Source organism: Oratosquilla oratoria, chromosome 33 (assembly GCF_046742065.1).
Source record: "Oratosquilla oratoria isolate Oo_2021 chromosome 33, ASM4674206v1, whole genome shotgun sequence".
NCBI classification, from domain to species: Eukaryota; Metazoa; Arthropoda; class Malacostraca; order Stomatopoda; family Squillidae; genus Oratosquilla; species Oratosquilla oratoria.
In genome coordinates, this window is record NC_134809.1 from 40,600,596 (window position 1) to 40,608,917 (window position 8,322).

Consider the following 8,322-nt stretch of genomic DNA (forward strand, 5'->3'; position numbering starts at 1 on the left):
CTTATTTTTCATTTCATTTATTTATTTTTACAGAGAGCACACCTATCTCCGTAACAGTGGATACTAGTGCCGAATGTAGTAATACAGGTGGAAGTTCTTATTATGTTCTCAGGGATTTGTACAATCTTCTTTTATCTCCTTTTTGTAAAGGATTTCATTCTGTACAAGGTTTTCTATTGCCTATTCTTGGGTCTGTTTGCATTCCCTTAAGATTTTCCGCTCATGGTACAGTTTTCCATGTTACTTTTGTTGTTGATTCTGGAATTATTCTCATGTGTGATTGTCTATTGGGCATTGACGCACTTACAGCTCATGGCATATATATATATCTCCTTGGCACCGTGCAGTAATTTTTCATAATTCTGTTATTCCTGCAACGGATAGGCCAATTTCTATGTGTAGTTCCCCTTCTGTGCATGATCAGTCTTCAGAGGGTTCTAATCATTTTGACCCTCCTATTATTTCTTGTGCTGCTATCGTTGTAGGCGAGCATTATATTGGACCTTCAAGTGCAGTTCGAGTCCCGGTGCGCATTTCAGGTGCTCCAATTGATTCTGACGCCTCATCACAGCCTGACTGTTCATGTTCGTCGTCTAGCATTAGAAGGAACTCTCTCCACTATTCATGAGGATTATGTTACCACAGCTATGGTAACTAACGTCACTGGTGCTCATATCAACCTGTCTCCTTGCAGTCATTTAGGTTCCTTTGAAGTAGTTGACGTTGACACTGTCCAGGATTCGCCTCCTATCATAGCAGTTTTAGTCCTGCGGTCTCCACAAGTAACTGACACAACTTATATGGCCTCTCAGTATGCAACGTTTGTAGGTGAGATTGACTTTCCAGAGGTGACGCCTCGTCTCATTGACCCGTGAGTGACACTCCTCAAGATTTGGCTTTACCTGGTGATCCATTACGAGTTACGGATCGTGTTGTTTATAGCCTTGATCTTCAGCCAGGTATTCGACCTGTTTACGTACCCTCCTACAGGTTGTCTCACTCTCGTCGGCTTGTAGCATAGTCCTTGGTTGACGACTAGTTACGTGAAGGCGTTGTACAAGAGTTTCACTCAGAGTGGAACTCACCGCTCCTCCTGATGCCTAAGATAGATGGATATTTTCGTCGTGTTATTGATTATAGGCGAGTTATTGATGTCACTATTCCAGATCATTACCCTTTGCCCATGTTAAGTGATCTTCTCCAGTTCACTGGAACAGGTAACAGGTAATACAGTGTTTACCACCTTAAACTTAAAGGCGGGCTTTTGACAGATTCCTTTGGAGAAGTCTTGTACGATTACGCCCTTCTTGACTCCAACAGGACATTATGAATAGCTTCGTTGTCCCATGGGGTTACGGAATACTCCCTTGACTTGTCCGCGCTTGATTAATTCAATTTTTTATGGGCTAGTGGGGAAAAGACTTTTTGTTTACCTGGACGACTTAATCTTAGTCTCCAAGGATGTGGGAAGCCACTTCAATAAATTGCCCATGGTCTTGCAACGTTCTGCAGATACTGGATTGAAACTCAATTTGCCCAAGTTTCTTTTCTCAAGACTAGCATCCAATTTCTAGGTCATATTGTAGACAAACGTAGTATTCACCCCCACAGATGATAAAGTCAAAGGAATTAGGGACTTCCCCTCACCTAGGTCAGTTGAACATGCACGTTCTTTCCTTGGACTAGCAGGATACTGTCGTGCATTTGTTAAGAATTTTGCTTCAATTGGATCTCCCCTTACTCGTCTCCTAAAGAAAGATACTTCCTTCCAGTGGCGTGATGTTCTTCAGAAGAATTTTGGTTCATTGAAGCATATCCTTACTGAAGCACCTGTGTCGGCATCCCCAGATTATAGTCTTCACTCTATTATTTGTACAGATGCTTCTGGCACAGGTATTACAGCTGTACTTATGCAGCAAGTAGATGGATGTAGACCCCATGTTATTGCATATGCTAGTCGCATTCTTAACAAGCTTGAGTCAAGTCTCTCTATTACACATTTAGAGGCACTGACAGTGGCGTGGGATTTAAAGCATTTTCGAGATATCACTTTTGGATATCCTATTACAGTCTACACGGAACATACTGTGGTCACTCAGCTTTTCAAGGGCGAAAATCTTTCAGGCAGCCTAGTCAAATGGTTCCTTATAATTGAAAAATTTAACCCGAACCTTAAGCATATTCCAGGACGTGCGAACAATGTTGTTGATGCGCTTTCACTTAATATTTCTGTAGCTGCAGGCACAGTAATTGGCAACTTCTCCCTGCAGGATCTGGCCAAAGCTCAGCGTGAGGACTCTGTTTGGTCTGCTGTCATTTATGCTTTGGAATCTGGAGGTGATACCACCTTACCGGATTTACCTGTACCCCTGTCCCATTTTTCTCTACAGGATAAGGTTCTCATTCGTAATGTGGAAGTGTTTGTGCAGGATGTAGCACAGTTAGTGATCCCTGAGTCTCTAGTCCCTGTTGTTCTGTCTTTTGTTCATGATACCCCTCAAGCTGGTCATCCAGGTCGTGATAAAACTTTGGCTATGGCTAGCAAGAAATATTATTGGCCTAAAATGCGACTGGACATTACCACTCATGTAGACCAGTGTAGCTCTTGTGCCCAGAACAAAGATTCTACGCACACTGCTCTTATCCTAGAGTACCCTACTTCTTCTTGTCCTTTTCAGACTATGGCTATAGACCTTTTACAACGGCCTCGTAGAACTCAATTATAGGTTTACAGGTCTCCTTTTAGTTACTGAGAAGTTGTATCCTAATAAGTTCAGGGTCTTTGATTCTTCCCAGCATTGCTTCTGCTGTTATCTATGTTTGTCTTAATCTATATTTTGTATTTTGTTTAATGTGTAAATTTTGTTTAGCTGTTAAGTGTATTGTCTTGATATATAAAATGTGCAAATTTTGTTTGGTTATCAAGTGTCATGTTCCAGACGTCTGGCTTTTATTATCTCTAATCTAATACTGGCGCCAGTACTTATATATATATATATATATATATATGTATATATATATATATATATATGTATATATATACACAAGCCCCTGGCTTCGCCAGCCCGGCTGCGCCGGGGAGCTTGGCCTGCGGCGTACCTAGCTTCGCTCGCGGGGGGCTACGCCCTACCTTCAAACAAAGCTATAAAATAAACAACTGTAAATTATTCACCTCTTTTACTTTCGTCATTTTTGATTTTTAGAAGAATATTTTTACTTAGACCTACGCCCACGTGTTTTAGTCTAATTTTGGTGGAGTCCCGTAGATCCGCTCGAGTTCTCAAGAGCCTCTCGAGTCCCAAAGATCCGCTCGAGCCCTCAAGATCCGCTCGAGTCCCAAAGATCCGCTCAAGTCCTCTAGATCCGCTCGAGTCCCAAAGATCCGCTCGAGTCCTCTAGATCCGCTCGAGTCTCAAAGATCCGCTCGAGTCCTCTAGATCCGCTCGAGTCCCGCGACCGCGTATATGCGATTTATACCCTTACAGGGATGGCCCGTGTCACGGGGTCCGTCATTGTAATCTTTTTGCCGGATCCCCGTTCAAATCGGTTAGGGACGTCGTGACATTGAAACATTTTGGAGAATTTTATTTTTTCGTCCCGCTCTCAGCCAATCAGCCGTCTCCGTTGCCGTGACGTCACCGCTCTCGGCCAATCAGTTGTCTCCGTTGCCGTGACGTCATCACTCTCTCAGCCAATCAGCGAGTTGAAACTCACCCAGGAATTTGCAAAGAATATTTTTAGGACAAAGTGTCACCGTAATACCACCTTTCCCCGACGTCCACAGCGTTTTTTAGAAGAATATTTTTATTTAGAAGAAGAAGAAGAAGAAGAAGCAGAAGAAGAAGAAGAAGAAGAAGAAGAAGAAGAAGAAGAAGAAGAAGAAGAAGAAGAAGAAGAAGAAGAAGAAGAAGAAGAAGAAGAAGAAGAAGAAGAAGAAGAAGAAGAAGAAGAAGAACGCGAAGAAGAAGAACGCGAAGAAGAAGAACGCAAAGAAGAAGAAGAACGCGAAGAAGAAGAAGAACGCAAAGAAGAAGAACGCGAAGAACGCGAAGAACGCGAAGAAGAAGAACGCGAAGAAGAAGAACGCGAAGAAGAAGAACGCGAAGAACGCGAAGAAGAAGAACGCGAAGAAGAAGAACGCGAAGAAGAAGAACGCGAAGAAGAAGAAGAAGAAGAACGCGAAGAAGAAGAAGAACGCGAAGAAGAAGAAGAAGAAGAAGAAGAAGGAGAAGAAGAAGAAGAAGAAGAAGAAGAAGAAGAAGAAGAAGAAGAAGAAGAAGAAGAAGATCAAGAAGAAGAAGAAGAAGAAGAAGAAGAAGAAGAAGAAGAAGAAGAAGAAGAAGAAGAAGAAGAAGAACGCGAAGAAGAAGAAGAAGAAGAAGACGAAGAAGAAGAAGAACGCGAAGACGAAGAAGAAGAAGAAGAAGAAGAAGAACGCGAAGACGAAGAAGAACGCGAAGAAGAAGAACGCGAAGAAGAAGAGGAAGAAGAAGAAGAACGCGAAGAAAAAGAACGCGAAGAAGAACGCGAAGAAGAACGCGAAGAAGAAGAAGAAGAAGAAGAAGAAGAAGAAGAAGAAGAAGAAGAAGAAGAAGAAGAAGAAGAAGAAGAAGAAGAAGAAGAAGAAGAAGAAGAAGAAGAAGAAGAAGAACGCGAAGAAGAAGAAGAAGAAGAAGAAGAAGAAGAAGAAGAAGAAGAAGAAGAAGAAGAAGAACGCGAAGAAGAACGCGAAGAAGAAGAAGAAGAAGAAGAACGCGAAGAAGAAGAAGAAGAAGAAGAAGAAGAAGAAGAAGAAGAAGAAGAAGAAGAAGAACGCGAAGAAGAAGAAGAAGAAGAAGAAGAAGAAGAAGAAGAAGAAGAAGAAGAAGAAGAAGAAGAACGCGAAGAAGAACGCGAAGAAGAAGAAGAAGAAGAAGAACGCGAAGAAGAAGAAGAAGAAGAAGAAGAAGAAGAAGAAGAAGAAGAAGAAGAAGAAGAAGAAGAAGAAGAAGAAGAAGAAGAAGAAGAAGAAGAAGAAGAAGAAGAAGAAGAGGAAGAATACCACCTGACCCCGACTTACCCAAGCGCTTTTTCAAGAATATTTTTAGGACAAAGTGTCACCGAAATACCACCAGTCCCCAACTTCCACAGCGTTTTTTAGAAGAATATATATATATATATATATATATATATATATATATATATATCTACGTTATATACATATATATATATATATATATATTATATATAATATATATATATATATATATATATCAAGGACTATTACACAGGACGTGCGCACCCAGATCACTGGGTCCGCTACCGGAGGCCATTGCTTTCTTTGTAACCTAACATTATATATTGGACAAATATGTCAAAACTAGAAACCTAACATTGTATATAGGACAAATATATCATTTATTGACTTATTCAATGCAGTATAAGTTAAAATAAACTTTTATAGTGAAATAAGAAACTATTTTTAAGGCACTGTTATGCTTTGAAATGCCAATTTTAGCCGGACTTAACAGGTATTATTGTATGAGGTTAGTGGACACCAGGGTTGGCGATTTTTTTTTTTATCTTTTTAAAAAATATAAAAAATATATATTTTTTTTTATTGAAATCAGATTTATTTGATTTAGATAGTATTTTTTTATAGATTTTAAATATTGTGGAATTGCTATCTGATATGCGATCTGATTGCTAAAGAACATTTTTAGCATATCAATATAAGGAGCAGTGTTATATAGACTTGCCACAAGTATACAAGGAACGGTATAAGCCGTACGTGAGGACGGTATGCTCAGTTTCACTCGATTTCTCCAAGAGTTTTCTCATCTTGGTGACATTTGCTGCATTGTCTGTCACAACACTTCCATTGTGACAACCAAAATCTTGTTCAGCCTTCTTGATCGAATTTTGTACAAGTTGTAGAAGATATTAAGCAGTGTGAGGTTTCACTGATGTGTCTATTGTGTCAACTAAATTGACCAGTGGATGTTGTTAGAGTGACACATATTATGGGCTCATTATGGATGTTAGACCACCCATCAATTGAAAGACACACAGTTTCATTATTCAGGTCATCTGCACACTTTTTATATTCCTTTTCATACACAAGATCCAAGTACTTATCAGCAATATCTTTTCTGGATGGAGGAACATAACCTGGCCTCAGGTTCTGAACTATCTTGAGAAACTGAGGATGCTGAACAAGACGAAATGGTGAATTTGTAGCAAATATAATTCTTGCAACTTCTTTGTCGAGATTTTCTTTTTGAGAGGCTGAAGTTTTTATGATAAATCTGTCCAGAGATGTTGATGACTTTCTTTTAGATGAAAATGATTTAGCAGAAGTGACGCCTGTGGAGGAGTCTGATAGTGACCTTTTTAATGGTGGAGTCAGGTCTGCAGATAATTCAAGTGGAGCCGATGATGAAGGTATTCAAGCTGTTGATACAGATCCTGTAATGGAAACAGAAAATTTTAGCATATTGCATAATTTATAAATGAAAGAACAGAGTGTGATTTAGGCTACTTTTGAGTACAGTAGTTATTTTTTTTAGATAATGATCATATTCACACAAGCCACTAAATTATTTGGAAATAATCAACATGATATGAAATAGGTGGACATGTGTGTGTGTGTGTGTGTGTGTGTGTGCATGTGTGTGTGTGCGTGTGTGTATGTGTGTGTGTGTGCGTGTGATTGTGTGTGTGTGTTTGTGTGTATGTGCGTATGTTAGTGTTTGTGTGTATGTGCGTGTGTGTACTGTATGTGTATGTGTGTGTGTGTTTGTGTGTAAGTGCACGTATGTATGTGTGTGTGTGTGTGTGTGTGTGTGTGTGTGTGTGTGTGTGAATGAGTGTGTGTTTCTGTGTAAGTGCATGTTTGTGTGTGCGTGTGTGTGTGTTAGTGTGTGTGTGTGTGTGTGTGTGTGCGTGCGTGTGCGTGTGTATATATGTGTGTGTGTATTTGTGTGTTTGTGTGTGTGTGTGTGCGTGTGCGTGTGTGTGTGTGTGTAAGTGTGTGTGTGTGTGTGTGTGTGAGTGTGTGTATGTGTATGTGTGTGTATATGTGTGTGTCTGTGTGTGTGTGTGTGTGCGTGTGTGTGTGTGTGTGTGTGTGTGTGTGTGTGTGCGTGCGCGTACGTGCGTGCGTGTGTGTGTACATTTGTGCGCACGCGGGCGTGCGTGTGTGCATGTGTGTGTGTGTATATGTATGTGTGTGTTTGCGCGTGGGGTATTGCAGATATATGAGATAGGAGGAAAGCTGTTAAGAGCAGTCAAGAGTTTTTACGAGAGTAGTAGAGCCTGTGTTATAATTAGAAATGGAGAGAGTGAGTGGTTTGAGGTAAAGGTGGGACTTCGCCAGGGATGTTTCATGTCGCCATGGCTGTTCAATGTATACATGGATGGGGTGGTGCGTGATGCAAATGCAAAGGCAATGAGCCTGGGATTGGAGATGATTAAAGAAAATAGAGAAAAATGGGATGTAAGGTAGTTGTTGTTTGCTGATGACACTGCGCTTGTAGCAGGATAAGAGGAGGTTAGTGACGGAGTTTGTGAAGGTATGCGAAAGAAGGAGGTTGAAGATAAATGTAGGTAAAAAGTAAGGGGATGAGAAGTACAAGGGGAGAATGTGGCAGCAAATTGGAAGTGAGTATTAAGGGAGAGAAGCTGGAGTAAGTGTATAGCTTTAGCTACTTGGGGGCAAATGTGGTGGGAAAGGGAAGAGTGGAGGTGGAGGTAGAATGTAGATTGAGAGAAGCAAGTAAATCCCTTGGGGAATTAAAAAGTGTAATGAGAAATATATATATGGTAATGGATGCTAAGAGGAGGTTATATGAATGAGGGATTGTTCCGACAGCACTGTATGGGGTAGAAACATGGAACATAAACAGAAGAAGAGATGAAGAGTTTAACTGTATTTGAGATGAAATTCTTGAGAAGTGTGGTAAAGGTTATTATGCTGGATAGAGTGAGAAACGGGTGGGTGAGGGGGAGAGCGGGGATGGAAAAGGAGTTGGGAGATAGGGCTCATGAAAGACTATATGGATGGTTTGGGCACATAGAAAGAATGAGTGAAGGAAGATTAGTAAAAAAAGTGTGGAAGACTGAGGAGGATGCAGGGAACATGAACACAAAGGAACACAAAGGAAGAACAAACAACAGCAGGCCTACTGGCCCTAACGAGGCTGTTTGTGTTAACTAAACTAAACTACAGTTAAGGAAACAGGGCAACTAGGTGATAGAAGATGATCTAACACTACTGCTATCACTATCCTATATAGTTGATCCAATGAAGAGGCGACCAAGGAGGAGTATTGGGAAAGGGGG